The sequence below is a fragment of the Electrona antarctica genome (genome assembly GCF_951216825.1).
Source record: "Electrona antarctica genome assembly, chromosome: 10".
Taxonomy (NCBI): domain Eukaryota; kingdom Metazoa; phylum Chordata; class Actinopteri; order Myctophiformes; family Myctophidae; genus Electrona; species Electrona antarctica.
In genome coordinates, this window is record NC_136791.1 from 8,382,099 (window position 1) to 8,396,499 (window position 14,401).

Consider the following 14,401-nt stretch of genomic DNA (forward strand, 5'->3'; position numbering starts at 1 on the left):
ACTTTGTCCGTGACTATGACCAGCATAAGTTGTCAGTTGTTATTAGAGAAAGTAAAAGATGAGGGTTAAACTTTTCTCATTTACTGCATTCTTTAGTAAAAATGAAATCGCTATACCATTTTGTAAAGAAATATATATTTAGCCCCATGTTCGAATGGGGCTAAATATCCCCTAAATATCCCCTGTCAAAAATAGCTAAAAAAAACGCTAATAACAACCTAAAACATGAACCTTGGTTGAAAAAAACTTGTTTTAAAGTTGTCCTTTATTTAAGAATACACTCTATCCAGTGCTCCTTAGTCCTTGGAGACTCACTGACAGGTTGTAGTTTTCTGTGACCTTGCTTGCATTGCAAATATCACTGAAAGCCACCATGGGGGGGGGGGGGGGGGTCCTTCAAGTCACATGACATCCCACCACACTGACGTTACCCATTCTGAGAACACTTTGGAAAAGGACACAAGTTCATCACTACCAGTATAGTCAACAGTCTTACAATATAGTCTGACTGGAGTCTTTACATTCACTGCACATTCAATAGTCTTGTTTGAAAACATGACATGCTTTTTTTATGTGTGGCATTGGTTCTGTTATTTGTTTTGCTACTAAACCAGACATATCGATCAGGGACATTCAAAACATTACATTTTTCAAATTCCACTTTTTGAATGCCTTGAACTGCCTGAAGAATGTTTAACACCTAAAGCAGTGGTTCCCAAACTTTTTCATGTCAAAGACCCCCAAATTCACATTTATTAGCCCACGGACCCCCATTTGAACAGATATGCCCCCAGTTTGACATGCATTAGTCTACACAGACCCCCATTTATTGGCATTGCTGTCTCTGGGACCCCCAATTTATATTGTAAAATCAATGTTATTTTAACTCTGAGAGTGTACAAATGGGTCCATTTGGTTCCATTTGTACACTCTCTGAGTTACAGAGTACAGACCCATAATGGTCCATTTGGTTCCAAACTATAATTTAGCTGGGGACCCCCTGGAACTCCCTCAGGTACCCTTAGGGGTCCCCAGACCCCACTTTGAGAACCACTGACCTAAAGATTATGTCTGAGGTCAGAATACTGATAAATGCAGGTTTGGTAAAAATCTTTTTTAGAATTACTTTCAAGTGATGACTCGTATAATAAGCCCTGCTATTGTCTGGGTATTTGTTTGTTGACTCAAATACAGTTCGACCTAATAGACCATGGGCAGAATTGACAGACTAAGCAGCAATGTGATTTTGAAATGCAGACAAAGAGACAGATATTTCACTAAGTTTCAAACAGTCAGCAAGAGATGCTGTGATATTCCTGACACACTGCATTGAGGGAGTTGCAGTGCAGCGTGTTAAATCTCTATTTATCCCTGTGAAATATAGGCTGGGCCAAGGTCCCCACCGCCACGTCTCAGAGACTGAAAAAGAGTCACTATACGTACGAACCAATCCAACTGGAACTCAACCCTTATGCCATGTGGAAATGAAATGGGCTACAATCGTTACGCCGTCCCTCACCCACCCATTGAGACAAGGCCATTACACACACACGTAACCCAGTTTTCCCTTAGAAAATAGCAGGGATAATTAGACTATTTTGTTTATACCAAAGTTAGTGAAGTGGAGGGGATTTATTCCCTTTGGGAAAAGACTATAACCTGTATTTCTTGAGCTTCCTAGACCAACAACCGGAGGACAAATACAGTAGTACAGGACAAAACACTTCAACGCCCTGGTATGCATAGAAAGCTGAGGTTGAATATTACCGCTGTATTTTGTAAGGAAAGAAAGAAACAAAAAAGCAGTAATGAGGGGTTGGCGAAGCAAATTATTCATCATCAAGGTTGTGAAAGAATTCCCCGAAATATGCTAATTGGTACCATTAGTAACATTATTGTTACAAAGCGTTTTCATAACAAGGCATGTCCGCTTGTTAATCAGCAGCAAAGACTACAAATACACTCGGCCTGATACCAGCTATGTACTGTAGAAGTCTTTAACAACTACTTCAAGAACTGCACTCAAGTTGGACCTAAAGAGACTGAAACTCATAACAGCTGATAACAAATCTATCTGTAAATCTAATCATTAGTAGTGTCTCTTCTTTAAAAGAAATCACATCCGTGTGAAGTGAGTGGTGCAACTCTGTGTGGGGGTCCCTGGGGGGTCCCCAGAAGTTCCAGATGCACAGGAACGTGCCCAGGGTGCCGGCCCGTTTCCGGCGAGCCGCCCCGTGTCCGAAACGGTCGAGAAATGACAGAGTTACCGTGTGGGGGTCCCTGGGACATCCAGACCCCCAGGAACGCACCCAGAGGGGCGGTCCGGTTCCGGCGAGGCGCCCCATACCCGAAATGGTTGAGAAATGACAGTTACCGTGTGGGGGTCCCCGGGGGGTCCCTCTACTGTACTGTACCGTCACTGTACTGTAATGTTACACCCGAAATCCTCATATATACAGTTAATATGTGTGTGTGTGTGTGTGTGTGTGTGTGTGTGTGTGTGTGTGTGTGTGTGTGTGTGTGTGTGTGTGTGTGTGTGTGTGTTAGGCTGCGCAACAGTGACACTTGGTGGTTAAAACCAACCAAACGCTATTGTGTGCACAAATCGTAAATGCCCCTAGTCTGTACCTTCGAGACCCCATTTCTTTTTTTGGCGGGAGGTGAACACGAAGAAAACAAGCACTCCTTTTTCAATCTGACTGTTTTCTTCAATCGTATACTGTAACACACACACACACACACACACACACACACACACACACACACACACACACACACACACACACACACACACACACACACACACACACACACACACACACACACACACACACACACACACACACACACACAGTATATGGATTTATATGCTGGCCCGCGTTGATAATAGAGAGCAATGCATGTGAGGATCCATCAATGTCTTGGGGTTTCTCGATAGCTTCTCTAGATATGGAGCTCTCCTCCTTTATCTGCTGGGAGGGCAGGTGCTGCATAGGATGCTACAGCGTCTCTCATTCCTGGGTGGCTGATATTGATTGATATCCAATCCCACTTTTCTTTGCCTTTACATGTTCTTTCATTGTGTGTGACACACCTACATGTCAACATGTTCCTGTATTATGCTACTGCAACTATCGGTAATTTCCTTGGCGATTGTATAGGGAATATGCACTTTTCCACCGGGACACGCCCCCTTCATCTAGATTCTAGACTGAGTGGCAACACTTTGAGCAGCATGGAGCATTGGAGTTTGGAAGCGCCTGTTGGAATTCACTCAATGGTCCTGCATTAGCATACCACATGTTTCTAAATTGCACACAATGCAGGAGGCAGCAGGACGTCGCGTTATTGAAAACGAGCGCTTCCAAACTCTGACACTTTCTTGACAGAAAGTAGCTCATAAATGTATAGTTTATGAAACAAAAACTTAGATAGAAAGAGGATAATTCAAGCTTCCATACAGCTGCAATGTTGGTGATCTACATTTTTTTTTATACTATTTATATTGTATAACAACGGATCGACAAAAAAAATCGTTTATTAAAAAAAAAATACGTCTGATAGTTCGATTACGTGTTGCACCCTATATTCTACATACAATTATTTCCCATTTCCCCAATGTTCATGGGAAGCACATCATCACCATCTTTAAAAAAAAAACACGCAGCAGGCTTGATTCAACCCTTCATCAATTGAGGAAATGAAATGATCTCAATGATACGAGACATTAAAATGCAGACATTAAGAAATCTATTAATTACAGGGTCTGGTAGGTAGACCATTCCCACTACTCCCCTTAACCCATTTTGGGCGGGAACCCCTTTTGGTGTTTTAAACATTATGTTATAATTTAGCTATTGAAAAATAGTAGATCTACAAGCTCATAGCGCGCCACTCGGTGGCGCGCTATGAGCTTGTAGATCTGCTATTTTTTTTAAATCGTTAAAATGTGCCTCAAATCTTTCAGAAAATTGTCATGATTTAGAATTTTTTTTTTTTTAATTTCGACATCAGGCCTGAATGGCTTAATGGTCCAATCAAAGAGGACACTTGGGTGACAGTCTCACGCAGGGAGAAAGAGGAATGAGAACTACTACCACCTGCTTTATTTATCTCCCCGGCCTATCGCTCAAAGTGTCTAACCACTGGCATCGTGCGCTCCCATTACTCATGTGCCAGTCAGCCGTACCGCGCAGTATATTTATTTAAAGAGAAGCCTCTCGTTTATCAAATAGGGAAACTCTCCTTACTCAAATGGCTGCATATGGGGCAGAAATGTCTGAAATTTCTTATGCCACTGCCAACAGAAAAGAGGCATGTGGTGAAATTCTGAGCATTTCTTTTAACAATTGTGTACGATTGGCTTACATTCATACTAGAGCTATTCATTATATTAACTAGAGCTCTAGTGCCACGGGAGGGGGGGAGGGGGGGGGGGGGGGGGTTGTAACTCCGAAACCTGTGGCCTGTAGTATAATGTTACCATAGTTGCTGTTTGATGACGTTGCGTATAGTGGTCCTAATGGGCAAAAGAGGGCCGTGGCTGAAATGTGCCCGAATAATGCGTTTTATATTAACGGTATACAATAATGTGAAGACATTGAGGGGCGGGATAATAAGCCTTTAAAACACCACGTTGACCCAATTCTGATTCTGGTATTGGGATTAGATAAAAGGAGTACAAACTAGTGTATACAAACTAAATGCCTGTTATCCAGGGTCTGAAATAAAAGAGGGGCGGGAGGGAAGGAAGGAAGGAATGAAAAATAATAATACAGGTGAGGCAGGCAAATTGAGGCCTAAATCAAATCAGCGGACAAGGGGAATGAAGAGCAGCCCTCGCTGTGTGCGTCTGGCCCGCTGGTTATGAAAGGCAGACCGAAGTGCATTAAGGTTTAATTGGATGAGGGCAAGTGCTGCTACAGGGAGCCAACACTTCATTAAGCCATGACAGTCAGGCCCATACACTACGACCCCCCCATCCTCCAGGCTAAAAGCAGGATATGCACAGTTAAAACCCGCCAGGAAACAACGAGTCATGGTCAAAAATAGCTTGTACCTTTTCCATCACATTTGCATATACTGTATATAATTATGCAGGTTTGTATGTGTTCTTTTTTTAACCTGGAAAACATATAGATCATTTTTTTTCCTGGTGTGTCATGTTCAACGCCATGAACGCACTACATCCACCATTGTGAATAAAACAATGCCAAGTATAGTTGTTCCTGGTTTGCACGTATCTATTTGAATTTGTACTTCTCTTTGTACATTTGACCAAACGGCTATAGGCTCCAAAGAATAGACAAAGTCTGAAGACACACACACACACACACACACACACACACACACACACACACACACACACACACACACACACACACACACACACACACACACACACACACACACACACACACACACACACACACACACACACACACACACACACACCTGTATCGTTCCAATTTCAGTTGCCCTCTGGTGGCTGGCGGGTGGTGTTACATCGTGACACACACACACAGACACAGACAGTTTTGGCCAGCTTAGTGCTCACTTCGTTCGCAAATACCATTGTTGGTGTTTAAAAAAAAATCTAAACAGTCCCATGCAGCGTATTTACAGTTCACGCCTGGAAGAATTATAATTGACTAACAAAAAAAAATAGAAGGCTTATATTTGGCAAAAGAAATGTTGGCAAAGGAAACCCAAACAACCCAGGCGCTACATCAGGCTATGCCCCTTTACAAAGGTCCACATCAGCTCTCTCCCAGGGCTGTTGTCTGGTTGCCAGCCCAAGCAGAACTGAACTGCAGCACCTGCAGCCTCCCCTTTATAGGAAAGAACAAGGAGACAATGACTATCAATTTGATTGCCCATATTGTCATATGAGTATCTATCTACCCAAGCAATCAAACTCAAGCACATTTTGGGGTGAAAATGAAAGAAATATTACTGAACAAACACCCTTCAGTAATTGGCCCCTTTAGGGAATAACCCTTTATAATAAGTGAATGGATGTGTCCTGCTCTGTGTCGGCAGCTCCCCGTCTAACACAGGAGGAGGAGTGGCAGTACTGCAAAGCAGAGGCAGCCGGTGACTAACAATCAACGTTAACTTAATGAACTTGTTTGCAATAAACAGATCCACGAGTAGTCCTGATGTTATTTACTGTGCAGATGTTAAGAAACAAACTGGTCAGGCTACTTGGCTCCTCTAACCTCATCTACCTATGCAACACCTACGGTGTGTACAGTCCCATTATCTTGGTCTATACCAGGCTGACATCCGTAGGTACCTTTCAAAACCTTTCAGACCAAAGGTACCTCTGGAAGCCACACCTCTGATGGGTGGGGTTTAGTCTTAAGGGGTGTGTTTTTTTCACCCACTGTGTAATACAATAAATGGACAGTAGGTGGCAGTAGGACAGAGGCCAGAGTAATTTGCTGCTGTCAAAGCTGTGAAACATCTAACAATATACCCAGCATACATACATACAGCATACACCAACTGCATATACATGTGCGCAAACATGAACGTGCATGAAATGGCCACAGGCGTGCATTAAACGTTAGCACTTGAACTGAAAAGGTCTACTGTATGAGGAGACAAATCTCCGCAAACGCTTAATCAACTTTCCAGAAGCTGCCCCCGTTTTGATTCATTCATCGCCTCAACAGGTCAGCAGAGCCACATTATGAAGGGTTAGTCTTAATTGGTCAGTTTTGTGCAATTCCCTTGGATCGCTCGTTATTCTGATGAAAAAGTGTTCTAATAAACCGATGATGCATAATTGAGAAACCATGCACGCAGCATACACACACAATGCACAAATTGAAATGTAGCTAATTAATCTATTTGTGTATGATGACTTGTCATCCGTTGCGTGTGGAAGATAACACTCCCGTTGAGTGTGCAGGGGAGGGGAGTGGAGGGGAGCGCGCACACGTCAGGGGCCTGCACCAGGGCCGCTGTTACTATGTTACACCACTGATCCCATAGCAACGTGTGTAGACTAGGATGCTCTCTTCTGCTAATATGGAGGTCCCACATAATCGTTTAAGAATCATTACATCTGGTATGACTGTTTATTCTCTAAGATTTCATAAAGAGATAGAATAATTGAAGGATTGGTTGGTTGTTTTGACCATCTCCACACCAAAAGTCTGCATCTCAAAGTGGGGACTGCAGGGGACCCCAGTGGTCCTTGAGGGGAATCCTGGGGGTCCCCTGTGATAGGAGGAAGAAGAAGAAGAAGAAGAAGAAGAAGAAGCTTTCTTTAGTAGACCGCAAAAGGACTAAACCAATAAATAGCAATCAAGACAAATGTCCAGTGGGTTATTACACTCAACGCTCCATCAGGTTGCCTTAGGACGATTCATTATCATGATTATCTTATCAAATTCAATTTCGTTCAGTACTCCGTCACCTTTTACACTCTGTGGTCATTGGCTGATGGACCCTGCACTCATAATGAGTGTCATTACGCAGCTCCAAATAGCTGGACCGTAATAAGAGTTAATGATCTGTGAGTGTTGATTATCTTAGCTATAGCTGCTATCACTGGAAGAAGTGCCTCGGTCATCACATATCACATTGTTAGTGAGGTATACCCAAAACACTCTCCTGACAAAACATGTGCATGAGTGAGATGAAAAAAATCCATGCGACGCATTGTGAGCTTGTAGATCTGCTTTTGGTACAGATCTGCAAGCTCATAAGCCATAGCCCAAATGTGCTGACCTCATCACATTTGTGGCCGTTTTTAGGCCAAGGAGTGTTTATCATGCAAAACTAATGCTTGGAATGGATTCAGAATCAAGAAAACCCCCTAGTTTGACATGTCACATGCTACTTAAAGCATCCGGCAGAGCAGACCTCTCATTAATGACCAAATGAATACAAAAAACATCATTACAAAGTATGTCATCACAGTTCCTCTAAAATTTTGGGTGACTGCATGGCTCCCCGGCTACAGGGACTTTGAATAAACTGCTCACCAAACAACATGTGTTCTCAACAGAGAGACAAGAAGCAAGTGGACCATGATTATAAACACAGCCTATTCATGGTCAGGGACATTAAGTGCATCTCCCTTCCCAGAGGCCAAATAGATTGTATGTGTGCTGACCTGAGACAATTCTGTGCAGGCTAGGCTCCCTGTGGGAAACTAGCCACGTAGAACGGAAAGACCACATACACAGATGCGCATGCAAACACACACACGCGCGCACACACGCTCGCACACGCACGCACGCACGCACGCACGCACGCACGCACGCACGCACGCACGCACGCACGCACGCACGCACGCACGCACGCACACAGACAAACAAAAAGTCCCCACCATGCCTCATTCACCTACAGTACATGATGATATTATTCAATTACGTACATCACACATGCAGGCTTCAGTCTGATGACCTTCACCAGCCGCTGTGAACTGGTCTGAAAAGTGAACTCATAAGCAAAGTGTGCCACAAATAGCAGCTCGCAGCTTGCAGATCTGAGCTATTTTCAGTATAAACTATGTCGAGGTGCCAACTTGTACTGCTACTAACTAATGTCTATTACAACTGCTGTTCTACATCCTTTAGACCCGTTATTGACCTTATATACCAACCTTGAAGCGTACCTTAGTTACGTCACTAACAACAGCCAATAAGGGACCACCATTCTTACCGACATAGATACATACATGTATACATACCCACCCAACATTGAAACATATCTTGAAACATATCTTAATTACTGTACGTCACCATCAATAGCCAATTAGAGACATGCATACCATACATACATACCACTTTCGGTCCGGCCGACCACAATACTTGCTCGCTCTGCTTGCACAAGTAGTACATTATTATTCTTAGGCTTGACTACGCCTGTTCCCAGCCCAAACTTTAATATTGACACCTGAACACACACAATGAGCAGACATTTCACCATCTCTTTTTGTAGTGCAGTTACTCCCATTAATTATTTATTAATCATAAATGAGTTGAAGGATCCTTGACTTGTACAGCCTACTTTGAGATAACGACATGACAGCCACAAGCAGGCCATGGGGAATCAACTATAATTGGATCGAAAAATGACATCCTGTGCATGCAGGGTGGCGCAGGGTTAAAAGTACTTGCCCACCACCTCAATTCCTCTGCGGTGCTACCGGCACGGCCCGGGCACAAATTAGCGAACACAATTATCCGTGTTCGTGGGTGGAAAGCTCACAGACATAAAAAGGTATAGACGCCTTCGTCGGCTCTGGGCCGTGCACTTCTCAAGAGTAAGTAGGCAAGCTTTCCCGAGATTCTTTGCGAAGCATACCAGAAGCATGGGCGGAAGCCTGCCAGTAGTTACTTCAGTGGCAGTAGTCTCGCGTTACCAGACTGTTGCCTCCGCGATTTCCAAACGCTTCATCATACAGTCTGGGCCAACGGAAGAGCTGTCATGAGTATACTATAAAGCGGAAGTGGAGCCTCCTCGCCACTTCCGTTTCATCTTTACAGTCGCGCACATTTATCCTAATAGAAAATAGAAAACATCGAAGCATAAATAGCTTGTTGCTTAGCAGGAAAGGAAATAAAAAAATAAGCTCTAAAGATTTTAAAATATATTTTCGTGAACGGAAATGGCAGCTTCCGTTACTCAGCTCATGGGGCTGTAGGTCCAGGCTCTATATAGCATTCTGTTACTCAGCTCATGGGGGCTATAGGTCCAGACTTCGGAGATTGTGGAATAGTTGTCTGGCTACGTGAGACTACAGTGGCTGTATATCTATGTCTATATTTAATATCTATGTGTGTTCCACCCTCCTGTTGAAACTCCTCACTGAGGCGGTAAGAAGTGTCTGCTGAGGTGACTCCATGTGCATTGGAGGAGACATGTGGTTGTCTATGCCTCCCCAGGACCATGTGGCGGTTAGCAGCAACATACTGTGGCCATGCTGTATACTAGTTCATTGTTCAATGAAATTGTCATGACTAGAAAAAAAAGAACCTTCTGTTGTCATGGCTTTGTTATTATTTGGTTTTGCAATGCCTCAGTATGTCGTAGTTTTTTATATTGTTATTTAGCCAGGGTAGTGTACAGAACAAGAAACTGGGGGTAGAGATGAGATTAAGCTTATTAATGCCCTGTTTCATACTTGAGCTACAAGCTCACAACGCGTCACCTCACAACACCTTGTGAGGCCTGTAGATCTGCCATTTTCGAAGAATGTGGAACAATTTTGTAGACGTTTCCTTTTTTGTTTTATATGCCATGCCCAAAATAGAGGCAGCCCAGGATCTGATCAAGCCTCATGACGTTAAAGGGGAATACCACTCATTTTCAACATTTCACTATGTCATTAATATACCTTATATAGCTGCTGAAATAATAAAGAAAAATCATTAACATGGTGAAGTACATCTTGATGACATCATCAAGTTCTAGGAAACACAGGACCTTTTTATTTTATTTATTATTTCAGCTCCAATATAACAACTCTAAGGTATATTAATGACATAGTAAAATGTTGAAAATTAGTGGAATTCCCCTTTAACCCATTTTGGGCGGGAACCCATTTTGGTGTTAGCATTATGTTATGCTTTAGCTATTGAAAAATAGCAGATCTACAAGCTCATAGTGCGACGACTGACATAGAAACATAGCTTTTTCAGAAAACTGTCAGGATGTAGAAGACATTTTTAGAATCTGATCTCAGGTCAGAAGTTATACAAATTATCATGTGGGTGTATATGGTATTGATTTCTTCATCGGAGAAAGGCGTCTCTGGGTATATTATGCTATGCATATTCTTGTACACTGATTACATTGATTTCCAATTGTTCATGGTTCTGTATCACTGTGTGTGGAATAATGAAAGAAAATCTAATAAAACTCAATTTGATATAGCAATCATTAGGTTGCTTCTGCAACCTAATGATTGGATCTGTGGATCTGGAATAAAATTACAGCCTGTTGTCTGATATTTTATGTGGATTATATGCTTAAAGTGTAGAGATTCCAGAGAAGTATGTCTTGTATTGCAAGAATTAGATGTGAATGTCCATAGGAGATCATTATTTACTATTTTGGTTCACATTTTAATCTACAAAGAACAAAATAAAACAGATTTCAGAGATATTCAGTAGAAATAATGATCATGCATTTCACAACTTTCACAACTTGGATATTGAAGGTATCAAAAGCTAGAGTTGTTAGAGAGTGCATTTACAGTACCACTTGGAAAACTTAAATGTCCTCAGAGAGAAAATGTCTAGACTAACCAATGTGCAGATAAGCCTGTTTTAAAGGACTGATATATTTGTAAACAACTATCTATGCCTTAGTGACTAATTAGTTAAGCTGCAAAGAGAGAGCACAACTATTGTAATGAGTAGATGTCTGCAACCAGGGCTGGGCCCGACGGGGCCCCACGGCTGTAGACAGATTATAGGGCCTGTTTGGGTTTCAGCCTGTTTGTCATGCAACTAAATTAGTTAGGGCCTGGGGTTTAAACTAATTTAAATAGGCTTATCAATTAAAAACAATATATTAAGTTCACAAACAAAAAGTTAAAATGGATTAAAACAAAAAAAACAATGCTATACCAAATGTTTTACAAAACAGGCCTTAACATAGCATCACAATAAATAATTATGCCAGTTATGCGGAAAGAAAATCACAACTGGTAGTAACATCGAGCAAGTTTAGCTCAGTAGGGTCAGGGTGAACGATTGAAGAGAGGAGGACTCTCTTCAATCTGAAACTGTGGATGCATCATGCACTGGCCAGTCTGCCATAACAGACCTTTTAGGATAGACTGTTCTTACAGCGTTCAATCAACAGACTGTTTCGTTTTTACAGATCATTCAGTTCACCACACAAAGCCATAGAAACGACCTGTTTTATTAAGCACTATAGCCTACATGTATTACAAACTCAACTCTAATCGCTTTACTTTGTTTTTCAGTATTTATGTCACCTTTTGGTTATTGCCTCAGCCTGCTTGGAACTAACCTGACTCCGCCAGATGGGGCAGCAGAGAGTACACTGGGTTTCCCCCTCCTGCTCCCATCTGGGAACTCTCAGGCAGACTTGATGCCTGGCCACAAAACAGCCTGGCCAATCAGCAGCAGCTATCCCGCCTCTAGCTGCTGCTGATTGGCCAGGCCGTTTTTTGCCGGGCATCAAGTCTGCCTGAGAGTTCCCAGATGGGAGCAGGAGGGGGGACTCTCTGCTGCCCCATCTGGCGGAGTCAGGTTAGCTTGGAACGCCAGCGGAGGCGTTACCATGAAAGACACCTACAGTAGGTACTTCTGTTGTCCAATGGAAAATCACAAAAGATAGAAGTAAAGAGTCATGTTATCTGGCCTAAATCATACTGTATTAGATCTCAAACACCATTATCTGATTTTGGTGGTCAAGGATCAAGGTCGGTAATGTGCCACATAGCTCAGCTATACACACCTCTATAGGTGTACAGTACTGTACTTTAAGTACAATTTTGAGGTACTATTTATTCAATGTGTACTATTTATTCAATGTGTACTACTACACTATATATCAGAGGTATATATTGTACTTTTTACTTTTACTTGAGTCACAAGTTATTTTGCAGATTTTGATTATTATTACAAAACGTACATTAACTATTTAAGCCCTATGTTACACTTGGGCAATTCAAAAATTGGCAACCTCACAACGTGTTGTGACATGAGCTCGCATATATTTGAAAGATTTTGACACATTCAAATAACTAGAGCGGTGCCCGTTGGAGCCTCTACAGCGGGTCACTAGCCTACTTGGAACGATGCAAGTTGGAAATTGACGCCCCACCCAGATATTTTGTCTGTGTCCCTTTTATGCCCATACAGTATATGGAGTTCTTTGTCGGAGTCTATGCAGACGTCAGAACAGGCCAGCTCCATATATGGACACTGGGCAGGGGCCCGGGCAGAGGCCTTTTTGGGGCGGTTCTGGACAACCGTGGGACTCGACACCGGGCACTGCACCCCCTGTGGTGGTGGGGAACGCGTGTGTTGAATTTGAAGTCGGTGGGGCGAGCGGTTCTCGAGTTACGTGGATTACAGACGTACAGAGACTTGGTGCATGCATGTATAGTTAGATGAGTACTCTACTTTTACTTTTGGTACTTGTATTTTGACGCCAATACTTTTGTACTTTTACTCAACAACATTTTGGAATACAGGACCTCTACTTACCGAGTATTTCTACATTGTGGTATAAATACTTTTACTCAAGTAAAAGAAAATTGTACTTCTTCCGTCTATTTTTCATGAAGGCTTTCATTAAAATGCTTAACGTACAGTACATGCATGCTGGGTCTCCATCAGTTAATTTGTAAACCCACAGTGACATATGGCACAGTTCTGATGAAGTGTTACTTCAAAATGTCATTCAAACCACTGTGCTATTACCCAGAAGGCATATAATGCCCATTACTCAGTCCATCTGTTTGGTAAGAAAGCAATTTAGAGTTCAATGTTCCACAAAGATCCATTTTGTTGAAGATATGCCATCATGGAATGGTTTTGTGTCCATAACAATCTCAAGTGCTTTCGAGGAGTTTTGTCTTGTGAGCGAACAGACAGAACATGACCTCTGGAACCTCTACGCTCCACGGAGGTCGACAGGGACGTTAGCCCTGCACTACCCGTGTCATTGTTTATGTATTCTACCTGCCATGGTATGAAGGTAACTAAAATCACTTGAACCCCAGCTTGTAGATCTGCTAATCTTTGATGAAGAGATTAGGTTAAAGGTATATTCAGTGATTTGACTTAATTCAAATATCACTTATTTTTTATTTTTTTCTGGATAATCCTCCCTACTATAGAGTGTGCTGACCATATAAGGAGTTCCTCCCTGTCCCCAGTGAGCCCCTGGGGTCAAAAAACCCTAGTTTCAGTTTTGGGGGCGGGTGGTAAAACCTTCATCCAATCAGGATGAGAGGGGCCTTCCTCCAATCATGATCGAGTGGGGGCGGGCCTTGGTGCACATGCTGTTGGCCTGTTGCACTTCCCCCCACTGTAGAGCGTGCATGTGCACATTTTGTTACCGGGGCGGACTGGGTGGTTTTCCAAATCACCCAAATCACTGAATGCTCCTTTAAACCGAAAAAATAAATAAATAAAAAGCGATCCATCCAACGCTGAAACTGAGGTCCGTTTTACAATGAATAGAGGTTCTAACCGGTTAAAGGACCACTTCGCCACTATTCAACCTAGTCTGTGTGTTTTTAATCATTAGCATATATGCTAAAATGCGCCCGTTTATTATCATTGGTGTTCTGTAGCTCCGTGGGCGCACTTCCAAAGCTGTCCACCATGTACGTATTTGTCCAAAAATGACGTAGGTGGTGGACACTCGGTAGGCTTTCAGAAACTACAGG

At 42.5% G+C, this 14,401-nt stretch overlaps 1 protein-coding gene across 4 annotated transcripts in view; it reads right to left on the reverse strand.

Annotated features, from left to right (window-relative positions):
• Nucleotides 1–14,401, reverse strand: part of LOC306931175 (neurexin-1a) — a 528,074-nt gene that overhangs the window by 51,917 nt on the left and 461,756 nt on the right. The gene's annotated exons all lie outside the window — the stretch shown is intronic.